Raw genomic sequence first — 22282 nt, 5'->3', positions numbered from 1 at the left:
CTTTTTGTTCGTTGGGTTGCCGTTGGTCTCGGTTCGTATTATTCTGTTGCTGATTTTTCGTTACAATGGTTTTTTACGGCTGGCTCGTAGGGCCTGACACCAATCCCCTACTCTCTGGAGGACCATAGTGCACAGTTGAGTTTAGAGTCCTTCCCTTCCTAGTAACATTTTTTAGTCAAATAGACTAGAAGATGTTGTTAAAACCATAATAAAACCAAAATAAAAGGTATATGGTTTATTACGGTTCTTAGAACCTCTACAAGACTAATTGGTCACTAAAATGTTACTTGGGCTGGCACTCGGACGTTGATCAGCCGCCCCTAACATGGGGATCAGACGCTGTTGTGAGCCGCTCCTCCTGAAGAACAGACGCTCATCAGATTTGCCAAAGCATTTTTTTTTTAAATAATTTCCTTAGCAATTCCTCCAGAAACTGTAGATACTGGGGATTTCGCCAGAAATTTTCATCATAGCTTTCACGAAAACGACCCCAGCGATTATTCTATAAATTTAACCAGAAATTTCTCAACGATTTCTACTATAAATTCTTCTTGAAATTTACCTAAGTACTCTCTTACGGATTCCAACAAGATCTGACAATCTATGGATTATAATGCCACGAGCACAGTTATGACAATCGTTTCATTACAATAGAATTTTAAATCTTGTGACTAAGTAGGTTATACAGGGATAGGGTGCGACTCAAAACTCTTTGCGTGCCGCACACGCTGCTACGAGACAACACAACAAACTAGAAGGAGACGAGTACGCGCAATCGATTGTGTGTTGCTCGCTTACTTTGCCGCGCGCTGGAGCTCTCCTGTCTCTCACGCTCTGTCGTATGCACTCTCTCGGTGCTTGTCTCCGTGCCAAGTGCAAAGGCTTGATACTACGCATGATTGGAAAAATTTCGAATCAAACGACCCATCACTTGTCAACCCTTGACAAGCTTAACAACTTTGCCGAAAACACAAACTCTTCAATTAATTTATTAAGTGATTTTTTTCTGTTTGGTGACATGCACAGTCCCAAGCACCGAGCATTACTCCCTGCGCCGTACACCATTAAATGAAACAACACGGCGCACGAGTAACTTTCACGCAGCGAGCAAAAAGACAAAAGAATTTTCACGCAGATTTGTGTAACACCGGATCTGCACATTTTTTGTGTTGATCCGGTGTTACACAAATCTGCGTGAAAATTCTTTTGTCTTTTCGGTCGCTGCGTGAAAGTTACTCATTGCGCTGTGAACATCGAGTTCTGCGTGTAGAGCTAGTGCTGCGATTGTCTCTCGCACAATTACGAAAGCTCTCACTCATACGTCTCGTGTCTCTTGGCAATTCGGGAGACAAGCACTTGAGATTGTGTGAAGCACATGCTTTTTTCGCACCGCACGGTGCATGCCGCCAATCCCTGCAGTTATAGTATGCATTGAATGTACACCACATTTTTTCATTCTATGTTAGTCAACTTCTTCGCTATCGAGTGGTTTTCACTACTAAGCTACTCCTGGCACCAAGCTGTTTCCGTCACTGAGTATTTTCTGCCAACCAGCTCCTGCGTCTAGACGGAAAGATCGATGTACACAGAGCAAGGAGTAACTTTCACGCAGCGATCGAAAAGACAAAAGATTTCATGCAAACTTGTGTGAAAATTCACGCAAATTTGTGTAAACCCGGATCAGCACATTTTTTGTGCTGATCCAGTCGCACGCAAATATGAGTGAAAAATCCTTTGTCTTTTCGCAAGTTACTCATTCGCTGTGTACTTTCGTTTTAGGGTGTACCGATAAGCGAACACCGTATCGCCTCGATCACTTCAGATCTCAGCGCAGGTCCCTCAAGATACTAAATCCTCAACGAATGTTGGTCCCCTCATCGTCTCTTTGGATGGTACCGCATCTAGTTTTCCTCGCTTCCAGAACCACCACCAGTTTAATATCTGGACACTGGGCCCATAACCTGTTGAAACTACAGAAAAACAGGCTCTTGCAACGATACTGCACAGAGAATGGATGTCAATAGAAAAAAAATAAAAAAAAAATAAAATAAACGTAACGGACCTTAGCTTCGGCAATTGACGACCGACGGGAGAATTCGCTGATGGTCTAGCGATTACACTCGCGCTTCCGATTAGCTACCTAATCGAGGCGGGCCTTTGCTGGGCACACGGGTTCACGGACGGAAATGGCGGTTCGCTCCACCAACGGATCTCCAATTCGGCGATTGCTTCGCCGAAGAAACGTACAAAACCAGTCGTACGAAAAAAGCGCAGCGCGCTGCAAGTCCAACGCGAAATCACATTAAAATTTAGAATTCATGCACAATAAACTCATAACAATTACCTTTTTTCGTATTATAAATTAAATTCAGGAAGAACGAGCAGTTTTCGCGAACTAAAACGGACCTCGGTCCACTATTAGAACAAAAGGAAGAAAACCCAAAACGTTTAACATAATTTAAACAAAATCTATTCACTATCAATTTACCTAATAACTTCAACTACCTATAAACGAAAAAAAATACTTTAAAGGAAACTGACTTCAATCAAGAAAACTCAATCCTCTAATACCCAAATTTTTGATTTTGATCTAAATATCATTTTTCGTCATCTAAAATCGATTTAAACATGTTTTGGAAGATGATTCTTTTTAATTCTCGATTTCATGAATTTCGGTTTTTGATTTTTCTAATTTTTATTTTTGAACATCCCCACACTTTCATATTTTTCCTGGAAGCCTATTTGGGTTACGGATTTTTTGAGACAAAAACATTTTGAGATTTTATGATTATTGTTAAAATATTTTTATTTTTATTTTTTTTTCATGCAAAATTTTATTTTCCGTGTAATTTTAAGGAAAATAATTTTAGAGTGTATTCGACTCCCTTAAACCACAGAGAACAGACATCCAAGTCCAGTTCCGAAACTGTGTAAGGAATTTATCGACCATTTGAAATCGGCAACACAAGTGGCAATAGCGTGGCGCTGCAATCGGTTAATTTCCCATAATAATTTAAGTCACCACTTGAAATGTTTCAATTCACCACTGACTGTGGCAATATGGTGTTTGGTGGCGTTAGTGTTGTCATCGTATATTGGTTTGCAACCTTACTCAAGTAAAGATTCAAATCCTTACACAACTTTCCCAATGAAATTTGTTCTAGCCTGAATGTCTGTTCTCTGTGCTTAAACTATTAAACAAGGATAGAATGATTTGGGAAGAATTTAAAATATGTTAATTGTAGCGATTCAATACAAAATAAGCAATGACTTCTGAAAGGTGACTAAAACATCAATTTTTCAATGAATTAAAAGAAATGTAAATACGCTTTAAAATAGACCAAAAACCATTTTGAGATATACAGAATAGTCCTAAATATCAGCCAAAAATATAAAAAATTGATGTTGCACGAAACAAAAATTACAAAAATGCTCAAACTATACCCCGTCTAAAGGCGGGATTGGGTATTAGAGGGTTAATTCGCGCATTTCTGCTCTCCAGCCGCTTTAGCGAAATGGCCGAGTCGAAGTTGCGCTTCGTCCAAGAAGCTATGCCGCTTTACAAAACACAAGTCCAACCCGAATAACCATGAACCATACTAGTACTGTATACTACACTGTTCACAACTATTCCTTACAGTATCTCAACAGTGTCACATAACACCCTAACTAACAATAAACCAACAGTATCACAAACGTTTTCAACAGTGTGGCAGATGGTTATCGAGCAAATTACAGTATGGGGAATAGGCGGTTAAGTTATGTTACAATAAAAAAACGCACATTTTCTCGAACAAAATTTTTCGATTACAGTTTGCCAAAAGGTCAATATACTATCCATTTTTTTGCTCATTCTACTGATTAGCAAACAGTTCTAGAGCAGTGGAACCATAAAATTGAAATAAGAATAATCAATGTATGTGTTATTATTACTTTACAGTTTCATACAGTTTTAACAACAATATGGTGTACGGTTGTGTTTGTCCTATGAGTGAATTAAATGCAATTATTGCATATTTTTTCACTACTGGACACTCTAAGAGTACGGAAACGTAAAAAGAATTGCGTGATTTAAAATTCGAAGAAAAGAGTAACTCTGAAGTAATTCCGTAATGTTTGATAACATTCAGCGAGTGTCCAGTAGGAAAAGTGATGCACTTTAAATAATAAAAAAACTAAAAGCACTTGTTGGCAAAAATCATTTCATTAAAAGCATTAAAATTGTACAATCAAAGTCTAATTTACATCTAAATCATTTAATTAAAGTAAACTAAAGAGCTTATCCATCTAAAATTACTTTCACAGCGGCAAACGTATCATCAGGGAGTCGAGATCCTAGATACAGGAGGTTCTCCTCGTATTCTTCCACGTCCAACAGTGGCCTGACGTATACCCTTCGAATCGGCAAGAATCAGCGAAAACTGAACTGCTGGTCCGCTTTCCTCAAATAGTCGGCATATCCATTATCCGGATCAAATGCTTCCCGCAGTATTGTATGTTGCTTTCATAACAAAACGCGCTGCCAACTTCCAGGCGGCAATTCTGAATCATCGCAACGAATCAAGCACCACCTCTGCTTGGAGGGACGAATGACCTTCGGGTTAAAGTCCCTCGAACCCAACAAAAGAAGAAGAAGAAGACCACCTCTGCTGCTGTTTGTGTTAGTGAGATCGGAGAAACGCCAGACTCCCGCCTGCTGATTGGCTACGACGACTCTGGCGACGGTTTCATTCGCGACGGATTCAAATCGTCGCGTTCGATAAGGGGGGAAACCGTCAATAATTTTATTGGAAAGTGTGTTCCGTGACGTTATTCCGAACTTGTCGAACCGCAGGCTCACTTCAAGCCATCCCTTTTTATTTGCCATCCGGCGGCATATAAAAATTCCGCAGACCGGGTCAAATTTTGCTGCAGGCGGAAAAAACAAATAAATATCAGCAAGAACGCAAACGTAGTAATGAATTCACTTACCAAACTCTTGTTGCTGGTGGGGCTTCATGTTTAACGATAATTTCCCGATGGTTTTTAATTTTCCGCCGATTAAATTAGCTTAATCATCGCGACAAAATCAGCTCTCGAGTTAACAAAACAAAACGATTTTTCGGTACTGTCAGAGCGAGGGTGCATGTGGGAAAGTCGATATGAAAATAATCATCGCTCACAAATACTGATGTGCGGCACTACTTGACAAATGGTTGAGTAAAGGTTCAACGTTGCGAAACGTTTATGTAGAAGTGTGTTTCGCAAATAGAAGATGCAACAGTTTCACAAAAGGTGATCTCACAGTAAAATGGTGTATGATGAGTTTTCATGGCCATATCATTTGACAATGTGTAAACACTATAATATATTGTTACTGATTGGTATGAATTACTAATACTGTTCTACATAGTATGATGCATCTGACTTTATATTGCTCAACCTAAAAGCAACTGTATGTGATAGGATAACCTCAACAAATAGATGACATTTACTGTTTGGAACTTAAGACAGACTGTATATTGCTATGCGGGAATTCAATTCTTAAACTATTACCTAAAATTGCGCAAACCAAATTCATATGGCGGCGCAGAGCATCTCGCTCCTTCAAAATGTCTTTAATTATCTGCGTTACATGCATCTTCACGCAACTTAGCCTCGACACAAACCAAACACGAACGATATTCTCAAACTAAAAATTAAGACTGAAGATCAACAAATTATATTCCAATCGGATTCTACTTGAAAAGATAAAAACGTCAAATATTACAAATTATCTAAAATCATCATTTAAACTAAATGAAAATGAATTAAAATCAAATTCAAACCAAATAATAATTTAATAATAATAATTTAATATAACTGAATCCAAAACTTTATTTTACTTAAACAGAATAAAAACGTTAAAGCGTTACAAGATAATTAGTTTTATATTCACCACCGGCAACAACGTGGGAACTTTGCGATAGCAGTGCCACCACGATGTTGCCACTTGTGTTGCCATTTCAAATGACCGTTAAATTCCTAACACAGTTTTGGAACTGGACTTGGATGTCTGTTCTCTGTGGTTATCAATGTTTCATTTGTCGACCAGTAAAAACGTTGTGTGCTTGCGCTTTACTTCGGATAATTTCATAATCATTTCCATTTTATCGAAGGAAAATAATTAAAAATAAATAGGGTCTTGGATCCCTTCTTAAGCATGTGGTTCCCATTTTCATCCTACGAAAAACAAAGCATTAAAGGGCTGTTTGTTTTGTTCCTTATTCTTGTGTTTTTTGTTAGAAGTGAGCACCCATGAAAATAAAAAGAACGGAATCAATCGGTGCCGTAATCGCTTGTTTTTGAATAGGATGACAATGGGAGCATGAGATTACTGATGGAACACATACCCTAAATCTTTGATATCCTGCAATAACATTTCTTGCAATACGTATGAATTGAGCTGCAACTGTAAGACAAATCGGAAATCTACATAACTCCGCTTTCCACGCACAACTAAAATATGGAATTTTATGCTCCAATCAGCTGACACAACCAACCAACGAATCAAATTCGTGGGTTGATGTTTTGGCTCAACCAACGAGTTCCCAGGATTTGATGTTCAACGCATTATTAATTGTATTGGAAACATAACGCAAAGTTAGAAAGCGTAGGTGGCGTTTTTCTAAAACAACTATTTACGCACCTCAGGACTAATTACTTACGATACAAATGGAAGCCATTGGGAATTATTGCAGAATTTGGTGACTTTCGCACAATGCTATTTTTCTTGCTAATTTTGCGGTAATTTTGCTTCCTAATTTGAACATTTTTCGTTACCCAACCTCTCATTTAATTGCCCCTTGTGTTGGACAGTTGCAAGATTGAATAATCAAGTTTTCATGTCTTCCCAAAAATAAAAAATAAAACCTGGTTAGAAGCGGAAATTTTCTCCACTGTAGAAAAGATTTCCTGTTAAAACAATGATGAAGAAATTACTTTTAGGTGAACAAGAAAACAAATGAAGTTAAATATTTGTGGTATTGCGCTTGCCCCCTGGTTAATCACAGATTACCGACTATACGAATCGTACAATCATCTTTACTCAAAATAAAGTTAAATCAGATCCTTGTGGTGCCAGTATGTCTGCTAAGCTGAACATTTCACAGGATTACAAAACAAAGTTCTCTCTTTCTTCCCAGCACCCCCACGATGCAATAATCTTTTCATTTTGATTGCAAAATTTCACCTCATTGTCTGGCGAAGAACAAGGAATTCCCTTGTACATGTATCTTGTCCTTCCTTCGTTTAAGGTGTCATCCTCGATCGGTCCTGCCTGCGTCGCGTCACTTTCTCCCACCTGAGAAAGGTTCAATCCAAAATTGCATGAATAGGACATGAAAAAGTGGTTTCAAAATTGAATTGTAACCCTGGATCGAATTAAGCTAGAATTACATCACTTCGATTTGGGCAATAAAGAAATCCTAGATGGTAGACAATACGGAGCCAACGACACAATTCAAGTTGAAATGAAATATGTATGGAAGAATGGCTGTTTTTTTTTGCAGTCGTGATTTCAACGATTGGATGCATTATTTATTGGGCATAGCTTGTCCAAACAGAGCAAGATCGATCGAGCTCTTATCACGTGTCGCCGATCGTTCGTCCCTTCTTGGGTGGTTTTTCACATTCGATTGAACAAGGTATTTTCTCTTTTCCCGTTATAATTTGGCATTGAATGAAAGAAAAAGCTTTAGAGAATTCCGTTTGAAAAAATAAAATCGATTGGTGGTATGTTTCAATAAAATGTGAGCATTTTATGATGAAAAGAAATATTTATTTCATTTTTGTCGAAACGGAGAAAAGGTACACACAGTTCTGCATAAGTGAAAGGTTTCAAATAGCCGGTAAGATGACAAAAACTTGGGGTACAGTACAATAAAAAAATGTGATTACTCTTGCGCATTGCGTCGCACTTATAATATAAAAAAAACTTCTTTTTATTTTCTACCTATTGATTTTACACAATAAAATAATAGCATGAAACGACCCGGGTAGAGCTTAATGGCAAAAGAATGGCAAATTTTACCTTTAAAACAAAATGTTTGAATGGCAAAATGTGTTATTTGTTTGTTTGAAATAAGAGTTAAAATAACAAAAATAATAACAAAATTTTGGTAGCAGAAAAACTTAAAAATAACTTATTTTGCCATTGTAATAACAAAGTAATGGTAAAGCATGCGGATTAAATTGAAGAACAAAATAAGTTATTATTGAGATATTGATAACAAAATAAGACCCAAATTAACTGTTATCGGTGAATAACAAAATATGACATTCTTGAGTTATTGATAACAGAATAAGAACAAATTTAGCTGTTTATGTGGCGATCAAAATAATGGTACGTTTAGTTGTTTGATTTCTAAATTAACATAAATTGATGTGCATCAAATAGAATCCATTGCGAATCAAACACACAGCCGAGAATCTGGATTTGTTTACTTTTGCGAGATACGTCGAATTGAAAAGTTATGCTTGAAATATACAATATAATAGTTAATGGTATATTAAGAGTAAAATATGTTATGGTGCCTAATGTTTATAAATAATTTCTCACAATATCAAAATAATGGCAAATTTAGCTAGGAATGTAAATTATGTTATTGTTTTGATATTTTATACAATTCATTATAAAAGGTGCTAAATTGCAAGTTTTACCATGATAGTAATTTTTGTTATTGATGTGTTATTTAGCATTATTCATGAATAACATATCAATGACAAGATTTGCTATGATTGTATATTTTGCTATTGATTTGCCATTTTAAGTTTTTCATAATAACAGAAGAATGGCAAAACGAGATATGATGGCAAAACCAGTTATTATTTTGTCCTTTGTTTGCCATTAGCCTCTATCCGGGGAGCTGACCAATTTATGTGCATGTATCTCCAGAGCGTGCTGGTTGTATACAGCTTTTGTCCACTTGACGCTTTTACTCGGCCTCGGCATACCCAGACCCGGATTGTGGGGGCCCGGGGCCGAAACTTATGTGGAAGTCCCTCGGAGGTATGGCTTTTCGGGCTCGTATGAAGTTGATCACCAGTATCAACTTCTTTTCCCGATCAGCCTAGATAGCTGTGTAGTGTCGGTAGCGGTTGGTTCAACTGGCTAAGAATAGCACTACGGACCGCCTGTTCCAGTGGTAGGAGTCCGCTAATCAGGTAACCCCTAATTCAAGGTGTCATGCGGCTTTATGCTTACCGTGCCTAGGAATTAATGGTTAGGGGGGTCTTAGAAAAACCTAACGCAAACGGAGCCGTGGAGTACCAGGGCACCCTCCACAGTATTTTGCCCTTACTGCGCTAACCGTAGCAATAGCGCGGCGGACCTTGTGTTTCTCCGAGACAATCAGCTACCCTTCTTCAATCTCATACTTGAATTGAATAAGGACGGGATTATGAAGATGTTATTAATTAGTTTAAAACAGTGAATCAAAATTCAACCATCGCGCAACAATAATGACAATGTCGCAACCTGTATTTGTTGCGACAATCCACCCAATGCGACATAAATTTGTGCCAACTTGAAAATAATAGGATAAACATCGTACACCACGAGCTTTGAGATTTTTAAGCCTTGCGTTGCAATTTTCGAACGGTAACTTCGAGTCGGAAGACACTGCAACTCTGCTGAAGATACTTATATCATCAAACAGTTTCGACTTTGGGTAAGAAATAATTGATTATGCACGAGTTGAAAAGTACGCAACAAATTCAGCTTCCGTTTTGTCTGCAACAAAACATTTCGAGATCATGGCATTATCTGTTACCAGTAGAGTAATCGTCGCGCCTTCTTTGTTGCTTGTTTTATGCCTCTTTTGTCTGACAATTCTCTTCGCTGGTTTAAAATTTCCCTATATGCATTAGCGGAGCCAGCATTTTCTTTTTTCTTACTCACTCTCCTAAACATATACGAGAGAGAGAAAGATAGAAGAGGAGGCAGCTTGCCCCCTCTTTCATCCCGCTCTTTCTTGTGTATGTTTAGGAGAGTGAGTAAGAAAAGAGAAAAAGCTGGTTCCGCTAATGCCTATATGGTTTCACATTATGTGTTTTGCACAGTGTATTCTGTGCATTCTCGCCTTTGACGCATTCAAAAATCGATACCGATCTGGCTTTATTGTTGCTGTTCTTTTTTGTACTGTGATTGTTAAGAGTTTAATCTTGCCTGGTTTGGGTAGTGGCTACGGTTAGGATAGCTCAGATCAATCTGCAGGACAAAAGAAAAGCAACGATCAATCTTTGAAGACTTATGCACAAAGGTACAGCCCAAGTGGCGTTAGTCCAAGAACCTTACTTTCGTAAGGGGAATTTCTATCTAGGAAACCTTGTGAATCTGGTGTTTGCTACTTTGAGTAAAACTGAAATGGCAAACTCGCGTGTCATGCCTCGAGCATGTGTGCTTGTCAACAACGAAATCGTTGCTACACTCATCTCTGGACTAACCACTAGAGATGTATGTGCTATCACAAGTTTATTGTTCGGTTTATTTACCGCATGATGAACCATCCCCTACGGATGCTTTCAACACAGACAAACAGACGTAACACCTTGAACGATTTTCATAGAAATTCATCGCCCAGTTCACACTACCATCACCTGGTGGAAAAGTTTCACAAATCACTGAGTTGTGCAATATCGTAAACAGAAGCAGTGTTGGTAAAAACTCAAATTCTCAAATCTCATGGTTGAGTTGTTTCACGCGCGATTCTTGACTCGCCAAACTCACCGCTGAAAAAATCATGCATGAGTTGACTCACGATTTTACTCATTGCATTATTTCTTGGTGTTCTTATTATTTACATCAAAGTTTTTAAAATTATATGATAGAATAAAAGCAAATCTAGCGTGCAATAACATTGAATGCCGTTGAAATTGATTTGGGTTCGTTTTACAAGCGAATGAGATTTTGGCGCTTGACTCGTGAGAGCGAGATTTTTCATGAAAATCTCGCGCGTGAGAAAATGATTCAGAATCGCGCACGAGTTTGCTCACGCAGGAGCGGTTCATGAGTCTACTTTGAGTGTGATTTTACCAACACTGAACAGAAGGCGTTAGTGTGAAACGTCAGACGCATAGAAAAACAATGCGCGCGCCTCTGGTTGTGAAAGCCACAACTATGAAAATTTAAAATGATCGTTAAAAGCGTGGTTGATGGAAATTTCACAAGTATTACGTCTGTTTGTCTGTGCTTTCAAGCAAGTCATCGCATACTGATGCTGCAAGGCTTTCTGCTAAATGTTGGCCGTGATGCTAATGTTCACCATATAATCTGGGGCAGCTCAGACATCAATTTGAGAGGCTCCAGTTTGATGGAATACTTAAGTTGTATAGATCTTGGATTACTTAACATAGGCAACCGCCCAGCCTGCATGGTATCTGCTAGAGAGGAAGTGTTAAACATAACGCTTTGCTCTAGCAGAATTAGTCACGAGCTGACCAATTGGCATGGGTCAGATGAAGAATCTTTATCTGACCAGCGCTACATCTTTTTTGGACATGTGAATGCTACATCGCACACTTTGCGTTTCAGGAACCCCCGGTCAACCAATTGGTATCTCTTTACCGATTTGATTGCAGCCAAATTTCATGGATACTCACCATCCATTGACACTCCAAGTGATTTAGATGATGCCGTTGATACTGCAACGACCTTCATCATGGAAGCTTTTGAAGAAGCATGCCCTCTACGGTCTGTGAAGATCACAAGAGGAACCCATTGGTGGAACTCTGATCTGGCGGAGCTCAGGAAACAATGTGGATAGAGTAGGAACAGACGACGTTCAGCTGGATCGGAGGCTTTCAGGTCGGCTCGCAAGGCATACCAGAAAGCTCTTCGGTCTGCTGAACGATCCGGTTGGAAAAACCTTTGTACAAATGTTTCCAATTTGAGTGAAGTCAGTCGATTGAACAAAATCCTTGCAATATCTAAGGATTTTCAAGTGAACGAATTTCGTTTGCCAAATGATGATTTCACTTCCTCTGATGAGGAAATTTTGGAATGTTTATTCAGTAACACTTCTCCGGATGTGTGTATATTACATCTTCGGATGAACCCGATGTCTTTTCTTGTAGTTATGATTCTTTAGCTTCGGCTCGGAGTATCATAACTTTAGAATCGATTGAATGGGCACTAAATAGCTCCTTTCAAATCTCCTGGGGCAGATGGGATTTATCCTATTTTGCTCCAGAAGGGCATTGATTATTTCAAACATGTTTTGAAAAAACTACTTGCTTGCAGATTAGCTACAAGGTATATTCCCAAATCCTGGCGGGATATCACTGTAAAATTTATTCCGAAAGTGGGTCGTGTGTCGTATGAAGAAGCAAAGAGCTTCAGACCTATCAGTTTGACCTCTTTTTTCTGAAATGCTTAGAACGCATTGTCGTCATCACATCCGTGATGTTCATCTGGCCAATGTGCCTCTTCATGTGAACCAACATGCTTACCAATCTGGAAAGTCCACTGTGACTCTTTTACACAAAGTTGTTTATTGCCATATTGCAGAGGTTCCCAAACTCGCGGCGCCTTTTGAAATTTTCAAAAATCTCGCGGCGCACCAGCAACTTTTTACAACACATTTTGATGATTTTGACACTTTCAGTTGAAAATTTCAAATACAAATAGTAAAAATAGCCTTCAATCTAATATAACATTTCTTGTTTTTGAAGCAAAATTGCTTGAAGATTCACAGGACAAAAAAACATTGGAGGAAATCAATGCAATACTAACCAAATTGATATATAAAATTTGTAGTTTATTCTATTATTGAAACAAATCGGCACCAACATTTCAAAAGGGCGTAACTGCATTTTGAAACAAACCACTCTTTCACATGTGTGGGTCATATTTCAAGTTTCCCACGAAATTCACAAACATTACTAGACAGAGAAATTGCTCTTCTTTCCAATACTGGCGGTGATTTGCATGGCGGCATTGAAATACGATCCACAGATGTGAAAGAGGGGTTTGTTTCAAAATGCAGTTACGCCCTTTTGAAATGTTGGTGCCAAAATATAAAAATGGATTGTTTAGGTATTTTTTTTCGTATTTTTCACGATAAGGAGATGAATCAGGCTAGGGCTTAAAATCACAATAATTACGGTAATGATGAATGCACAACATGAGCATCATGAGAATCGGCTCAGTTATAGCAAAAACTAGACCCGTGCATAAAAGAATCGAGTGTAAACATGACGTTCAGAAACTATTGAGACAGCATGAAGTCCGGGAGGTTGACAGTTATTATTTTCGAAAGAACTTCAAAAAAGTTCCTTGGAAACTTTACTTTGAATTCAAAAGAATTCATGAAATCGAAAACTAAGCAAAAAATAAAAAAGTTCAATTTCATAGTGCTCTCGATCCTGTTCAGAACATTTTTTTGAAAATTCTCAAAATACCTCTTTTGGAAGTTCCATTACAATTTCAATAGGAATTCAGATCTCCGGAAATTTAAAATTTGGTAACAAACTAGACGTTTCATGAAGATATAAGAAATTTCAGAAAACATTCAAAGACTTTGGAAAAGTTAGTTATTTATTGAAAATTTGGGAAAATTCCGTCGAGTAACTTTCTTTCGAAGTCTTCCCTAAAAAGTCAAGACTTTGGTCTACAACGCAAAAATAGTGATTATTGTCTCACTCACAAACAGAGAAGATTTTCCACCTTGAGAGTTTGTTCTATGTGCTTTGGCTAAACAGCCTGCGCCGCACCTGACAAGTGTTCACGGCGCACCAGGGCGCCGCGGCGCACAGTTTGGGAAGTACTGCCATATTGGAACCCGCACGGGTCATGGTATATCTCCAAAGAATTCCAATTGGATTCACCAAATGTATGTATGTATGTATATAAAGGTAACCACTTATTGTTGCAGGGCACAGCCGTTAGACAATAGACTGCCCTTTCTACATCCAGCTGAACTGCAGATTTCATTCAATCATTAATGTATAAAATGATTATGTCCTCAAGCCTGCTGATCATCCAGCCATCACACCATATAGAAGGATGTCTCAATAAGTGGGAAAGGACTCTGCCTTGCTCCGCAATATGTTCAAGATAAGAAGTTGGCAATTCCACTCTTCCCTTCCATATTTGATAACATTTAAAGTAGAAGACACTTACCATTATCTTCACAGCAAAAATGTCTAAAAATTACACCCGACGTAAACAAATTCAGCATACAATTTTCTAAGTCATTTCACTGGAATTTACATAAAACAACTTCTTGTGTGGAATATTGAATGCAAGCTTCATACTGGGAGCAAGCTGTAAAGTTATAAACTGATGAAAAAATCTGTGCGATATGACGGGGTCCTTTGGTTACAGCTTATATGATGTAACATTTTTTTACTGCGTTGATGTTTATGTTAATATAAGACAATCTTACCTTTTGTGACATTTATTGATTTTTCTTGGTATTTATTCTATCAAAATTGTATTATTACCTCCCAATATATAAATCCGATTGAAACCAACGGTGGTGTACTTCAAAACCTGGTTTCAGAGAGCCGCTACCCCTCTCACTAAGTTTCATTCCTTCTTTTCCTTTTCCAATGCTTGTATGTTTTATCATTACTCTCCTCATCTGATTCCCCATCCGAAATATCACTATCCTCTTTTTTATAGATCTCATCTAACTTACTTACTAACTTACTTCCAATTGGATTCACCAAATGCTCAAAAACCGACATCTCTTCTCGACATTGCGACAAGCGGCGATTAGGAAATTGAGTGTTTGTGGATGCCCCCAAGGGGGAGTCTTACCACCGCTTTTGTGGAATCTCGTAGCAGATACGCTATTGAGGCAACTCAGTAATAGCGATTTACCTATTTATGATTTTGCTGACGACTACCTAAAATTGTTAGGCGGTATGTGCATCAGCACCCTTTTCGACCTGATGCAAACCGCTCTTCAGGTAGTTGGGGGTTTGTGTCGCCAATATGGCCTTTCGGTAAATGCGAGTAAAACATCTATTGTTCTTTTCACGGAAAAGCTAACCCGTAATGGCGTTCGACCTTTGCGTCTCTTTGATTCTGAAATCAATGTGACTAAATAGGTAAAGTACGTTGGAGTCATTCTTGATTCCAAGCTTTTCTGGACACCTCATGTTGAGTTCAGAATCAAGAAAGCTTGTATGGCCTTCGGGCAATGTCGGCGAGCCTTTGGTGCAACTTGGGGTCTTAAACCCAAGTATATCAAATGGATATACACAACTGTTGTTCGGCAAATATTGGCTGATGGATGTCTTGTGTGGTGGCAAAAGGGCGAAGTGATCCTATCAGAATTAGGCCATCTTCAAAGGGTGTGCTTAATGGCGATGTCTGGAGCGTCTCCCACGGAAGCGCTCGAAGTTCTCTTTGACGTTGCTCCACTACACATTCATCTCAAACAAGAAGCACTTTCTTGCACTTACCGCCTGTTGGTACTCGGTTTACTAGAGGAAACTGCTGTGAATCGCAGTTCAACACACACCTCGTTGTTTCCGCTTTTATTGAATTGGGACAAAGTTGTCCTTGCTCCAAGTGATCTTACAATTTCTTGTAATTTTTCATTTAGGGCTTTTTCCACGAAATTCCCTTCCCCGTACATGTGGATATCTGAAGAGAAGTATTTCAGACGGCATCGTATGCTACACCGATGGCTCCCTTCTCGAAGGTCGAGCAGGTGCTGGATTTATTCTTGTGATCTAAGGCTGTATCAGTCTTACTCACTTGGTAGACACTGCACCGTTTTTCAGGCTGAAATCTTTGCTCTTATTGCGGACTGCAATCGACACTTCAGCAGCTCGTACTGGGCAGATTTATATACTTCTGTTCAGATAGCCAGGCTGCTATTGAAGTACTTGCTTCAAGTCGAAGATAGTTATCGCTTGTTGAACTCAAATCGAGGAGATGAATTCAGCAAACGCTGTTCACCTTATATGGGTACCTGGCCATTCTTCATTCGCTGGAAATGAATTGGCTGATGAATTAGCTCGCACTGGAGCATCACATGACTTCATTGGCCCTGAGCCAGCAATTCCGATATCGAAGTGTTGGGTAAAGCTTCAGATTCACACCTGGGCTGCTACTCAACACAGACAATACTGGAATAGTTTATGGAGTCATGTCGCCAAACCAAATTGTATTGTACTGAGCCATCTCCAAGGGTGGCGAAGTATCTTACAAATCTGTCAAAGCAGAATTGCAGCATTCTGGTCAAAGTATTGACTGGCCACTGCCGACTCAGCTATCACATGGCGGATATTCAGCAAGCTGATTCATTTGCATGTGATAGCTGTGAATCCGATTATGGAACATCGTATCATTTGATATGTAACTGTCCAGTTTTTGCGCAACTGCGTTTCCGAGTATTCGGTAAACACTTATTAAGTGAAACTGACTTCAGAAACCTGGATCTCCAGGATATTCTGTTGTTCTTAACCCACTGTGGTGAAGAGCTATAGGCTCTCTTTCGCTTTATGCGTTATTACAGTGCCCTTTTCAGGGGTCCCAAATGTCCCAAATGGAGGATAACGTGCATCTGGAGCCGGCCTTCTGATACCTGATACCTGAAGGTCTTGTAGATCAACGAAGATCAGCGTGGATCCGCGAAGGTTTTTCAGTCTATTCTCGTGAATCGGAGAAACGTTGTTGTTTCTTAAAGTGTGAAAAGTATTGTCCAGTGTGCTAGAAATTATGAATGCTAAATTTGTAGCTAAACGGTGCTCTTATTTTCTACAGAATTCTACAGAACTCGTCAACTATCCTCTTGATTTCCTTCTCTCTTCATCCTGTCGTCGTCATTGTACCACAAAACACTAACTGCCATATCGTTCCATTGTTCAACTTTCTGATGCGATCAAATAAATAATAACCAAATGTGTTGATATTTTACCCCTCGTGCCGTTTGTTGCCTAGCTCGAGAACGCGTGTGGAGGGCCGCAAACATCCTCTGTGCGCGCGCTTTTGTCATCGCCGCGGCGCGTCAGAAAGCGAAGAAGCTGGGCTCTCTGAAGGGATGGAGTATGGAGTGGATGGGATGGAAAATTCAATTGCCACAGCATTCGAGGGGACAGCCAGCCAGTTGCTGCGGTTATGTGACGGGATTTTCTTTTATTAACAATCATTTAGGGGTTTCGGTTCGGATGCAGTGGTTTTGTTTAGTGGTTCTGGGTGCTGGAAGTGCGATGCGGGGTTAGAAGTGAAGTTGTTGCACGAGGGGAACAAAATGGCAGATGCAGTTGGGAGGACACGGTAGACGCACGGTAATGGTTACTAGGAAAGTTATTTTATTGTTAGAAGCAGTGCTTTTATTGGTCGTGACCGTCACTTGACGATGAGAAAATTAACCTTTTCGTTGTCTCAAGATGAAACTACCTTTCGCAAGCATTACCATCATGGTTAAAAAGAGTTGAAAAGCAGATTTTTGAACCACGTTGAATTTGAAGCATAAAATTGTACATTATAAAAATAATTCTAAAAAAGAGGGTACAAGTTCCAGGTTCTCCTGGACGTGCCTCTGGAGCCGACCTACTGATACCTGATACCAGGTCCTCCTTATTTGATAGTCTGATAGATTATGGATTCGGTTGGAAATCAAAAAAACTTTTTTGAGAAAAATAATATTGCTAATTTTGGTGGAGCTCTTTTCGCATGATGTAACTCGGCAGTTCAAAAACCTGGATGAGATCGCGATCGCGGATGATCTTGTCACAGCACTGCGGTAACAGTGTGATGTACCTACAACGGAGCTCTACAGCCGTTCGTATGCGGTATGGTTCGTTGTAGATACAGGTGGCCATGGTTTGGCTAGAGCTTCCATGCGGGTTGGTCGGTTTTCTCGCTGAGCATCACTAGTCGACGGTGCTTACTTGAAGTGTCTCAAAGTCTTGGGACTGCAAAGGCCCAACCAAGAGCAGGCCGTACAGGCGATATCGATTTGAACGCCATAAAGTGCAAAGTTTGAACTAAATCACCTAAAGGTATGATCAGCTCCGGGAAATTCGAGAATAGCAAACACCCGACGGGATGCCTACAGTGCCCGGCCTTTAGGAGAGCCTCAGCTGGTAAAGCTGCTATGTCAGGCAGGCAGTCACTGAGTTGCAGACGGCTCTTGTCACCGCGTATCCAGCAACAGGGACAGGTGTCCAGGGGCTTGATGACTCCTCTCCCCTTCTGCGAGTGAGGTGGGAGCTTAGGATTCTTTTCTTAGCTAACCATATCCACGCACTAGTGTGGACTTACCACCTTTGGCACCGGTTGATGACCGAGCACCAGGGCATACGGATTGCTCAAGCGGAGTAAGCCTAGGCGAGGCGGGGGCCCAGCAGTTATATCTGGTGGGCCTCTTCAAAATTCTACACATCTGAAAACAACTCTGTACTAGCAATACGACACCGCTTCCAACTAGGAGTGCCTCGTGCACATCAGGAACTACATACGCCAGTTAGTTCCTGCTCACTGCATACTGGTCTTGCGTTGTTATTGGTAAAGGGGCCATTAGACTGTTTGTCATTATGACAAATATTTGCCATTGAAGTCCGACATTTATCCATGGTTGCGATGATTCAGGCGGTGTTGGTCATTTGTTGGGCTTGTTTGGCCAAATATTTGTCACGTCTAATGGGACCTTAACTGAGACGGTACCCGCACAAGTGAATGCTGGTAGCGACAGGCCGGGTGACATTGATTTGAAATGGCGGATGGGCTAATGTAGGCGCTGTCTTCCGTCCCATAAAACCGTGGTGTGGCCTTAAAGTACGTTCCTGTGCCCAGCTTAGGCAACTAACTGGGTGGAAGTAGGTTCAGATCTGTTCAGAAGAACACTCCTGATTAACGCTGGCTCTGAGCTCAGTCCCCATAAGGGCCTGGGCCAACCCTCGGGTGGTCTTCCTGCTTGCATAGATAACCACCAGGATAATTAGCGATTACCGGTGTCTTAATTTGTCAAATTACAGTTATCCCAACCGACGCCCAGAGGCTCTTGCGTCGTAGATTTGTTTTTGTTTTGATTATCGCCTCGGTAACCCCTGCGCCACTCTCTGAAGTTCAAGCGATGAAAAATTCATTACCTCGCACGCTATGTCTGAACCAACAGATTTTAAAAATTGAATGTACATCGGGTTTCTTTCCATAAAACATCAGTATTCAAGCTATATTTTCATTTGCAGAAGGTTTCAAAATATTCTATCGGGGAAATTTTGATTTTTCCATCTTTTTGACCGTTTTTCATACAAATTTGCTTGAAATCCTCATTTTCGATCAATTTCTCTCCCATACAAAATGTATGGAAAAATTTTCACCGATAGAATATTTTAAAACCTTCTGCAAATGAAAATATAGCTTGAATACTGATGTTTTATGGAAAGAAACCCGATGTACATACAATTTTTATAATCTGCTGGTTCAGACATAGCGTGCCTCGCTGTCTGCTGAATTTTTACCATGGACTGATATTCAAAGTCAGCATATTCATCTTCAATTAATATTTCTTGGTTTAAGCATGATTGAAAAGCAAAAAAGTGCTGCTGGTGCATACCATTCACTTAACCTTAGTAAGGTCTTGGGGTCTTTTTTGGCCTTTTCCGAATTTCAATTCGCTATAGCTTTTGTTTCGAAAGGCCTAGAAATCTGAAATTTTCAGACAATTATTTTTTTGTGGAAAACTATCATTTCCATTCATCCAAAACATTGGACGACCCCTAGGGGAGCTCCCATAAAAAAAGTTACAAATAAGACCCTGGGGTCATTTTTGACCCCAAACTTTGAACGGCTCTCAAAAATCAGTGGCTGGGCCGATTTTGATTTTCTTTGGCCCAAATGAAAGCCACACATGTCTAGTTTTCAAAACCCCCGGAGAGTTCCGGATTTGGTCACTGTGGCCACCGGGAACCTGCTTCAACTGAAAAATGCCGCTTTAGAGACCCTAACTTTGGCAAGCTATAACTTTGCAACCAAACAAGTAATCAGGACCGTTCAAGAATCGTTGGAAAGGTATTCACGTGGACTTTGATTAAAGACATCAATATTGACTAATTCTTAAGAACCGGTTCCGGAAGTCCGGAACATCCGGAAAATAATGTTTTTCACGATAATGTGCTAGAAAGCACATTCATATTATTTACAGGATAGAAGTTTTTGCATCAAACTTCTTTAGGCCATAATACAATCTGTCGAGAACTATTTCTGTATGTTTCTGGTTATGTCCCGTCCTTCTGGAACCGGTTCTAGGGATCCAACAAGATGGCCAACGAGTTGGCTGTAACGAAATTGAACGGTTTTCCGCGCTAAACACATCTGCGTTGGTTAACTCATGATGAAATCTCAATAATTTTACATGCTCCATATTGATGTGATATGTAAAAATATTATTGGACATTGTGGTCTTATGTGGCCACCGGAGTGACCACCGGAGAAACCCGTATTGAGGGACTTCCATGTTTTTGCAACAAAGATAGGCATTCGACGGCTCTAACTTCATGATTTTTCATGGCCATGTGGCTTCTGGCATTAAATAGAATAATTGATTATTCTGGTCTGTTTTGGCCACCGGAGTGACCACCGGAGAAATCCGTATTGAGGGAGTTTCATGTTTTTGCAACAAAGGTAGGCATTCGACGGCTCTAACTTCATGATTTTTCATGGCCATGTGGCTTCTGGCATTGAAAAGAAGAATTGACCACAATAGTCTGTTTTGGCCACCGGAGTGACCACCGGAGAAACCCGTATTGAGGGACTTCCATGTTTTTGCAGCAAAGATAGGCATTCGACGGCTCTAACTTCATGATTTTTCATGGCCATGTGGCTTCTGGCATTCAATAGAAGAAATGACCATTCTGGTCATATGTGGCCACCGGAGTGACCACCGGAGAAATCCGTATTGAGGGACTTCCATGTTTTTTGCAACAAAGATAGACATTCGACGGCTCTAACTTTATGTTTTTTTCATGGCCATGTGGCTTCTGGCAATAAATAGAAGAATTGACCATTCTGGTTTGTTTTTGGCTACCGGAGTGACCACCGGAGAAATCCGTATTGAGGGAGTTTCATTTTTTGCAACAAAGATAGGCATTCGATGACTTTAACTTCATGTTTTTTTCATGGACATGTGGCTTCTGGCATTAAATAGAAGAATTGGCCATTCTGGTCTGTTTTGGCCACCGGAGTGACCACCGGAGAAACTCGTATTGAGGGAGTTTCATGTTTTTGCAACAAAGATAGGCATTCGAAGGCTCTAACTTCATGGTTTTTCATGGACATGTTGCTTCTGGTATTAACAAGAACAATTGAATATTCTGGTTCGCTTTGGCCACCGGAGTGACCACTGGTGAAATCCGTATTGAGGGAGTTTCATGTTTTTGCAACAAATATAGGCATTCGACGGCTCTAACTTCATGATTTTTCATGGCCATGTGGCTTCTGGCATTAAAAAGAAGAATTGACCATTCTGGTCCGTTTTGGCCACCGGAGTGGCCACCGGAAAAAATCGCATTGAGGGAGTTTCATGTTTTTGCAACAAAGATGGGCATTCGACGGCTATAACTTCATGATTGTGTACTATTTTGACTATTCTGGTCTGCTTTGGCCATCGGAATGACCACCTGGAGAAACACATACTAGGGAACTCCTATGTTTATTTTTAAACGCTCATATTATCTAGATTTATCACCAGAAGCAGTCTTTCGACGGCTCAATTTTCATGCTTCGACACGCGACATATTATCTTTACGCTCAGTAGTTATTCTTATTGTTCAACAAGGTTATTCTGTAGTAGAGGCAATTCATGTTAAAATATATTGCGATTCTTGTAGTCTGATACTGCACTGTCAATGGTAATATGGTTAGTTCGAGAATTTAGGATAGTTTTACTTCGGTTCACAAACAAACTTTTCATCGTATATTTTGGTTAACACCGCTTAACGTTTTGGTCGTCTATGTTCACTGTTCTTGAAAATCACATCGTTTCTTTTCATTATCTTTTTAGATATGTCCACATTATTTGTTAGTACTTGATATGCTTTCTCCTTTCTTGCTGGCTCTATTTTTTTATACTTACGTGAAGTTAGCTTTTTCAGAATGAAAAGTTGTCTTAGTTGGTAGGAGAAGGGCTTTCTTGAGGAAGACAAACAATGTTTCACTTGAATTAGGGAATTATCAAGTTCCTCAAGCAACACACATATTATAATAGAGTTACGACAGCGCAAGTTTTGGCTGAATAGAAGTTTATTTTACGTAATTCTAACATTGTGTTGAAATAACGTAAAATAAACTTGTATACAACCA

The 22282-nt window shown here is 39.7% G+C and overlaps 1 long non-coding RNA gene across 1 annotated transcript; it reads right to left on the bottom strand.

Moving 5' to 3' along the window:
- Window positions 1-4185: 4185 nt before the first annotated feature.
- Window positions 4186-5636, bottom strand: LOC134287163 (uncharacterized). Its single transcript, XR_009997088.1, has 2 exons — window positions 4972-5636; window positions 4186-4908 (listed from the first exon to the last, which is right to left on the bottom strand). It is a non-coding gene; the product is annotated as an uncharacterized LOC134287163 (long non-coding RNA).
- Between the last annotated feature and the right edge of the window lie 16646 nt (window positions 5637-22282).

The sequence above is a fragment of the Aedes albopictus genome, chromosome 1 (genome assembly GCF_035046485.1).
Source record: "Aedes albopictus strain Foshan chromosome 1, AalbF5, whole genome shotgun sequence".
In the NCBI taxonomy this organism is placed as follows: domain Eukaryota; kingdom Metazoa; phylum Arthropoda; class Insecta; order Diptera; family Culicidae; genus Aedes; species Aedes albopictus.
The sequence above is the reverse complement of the archived record's forward strand: the minus strand, read 5'-3'. Positions and strand labels throughout refer to the sequence as shown.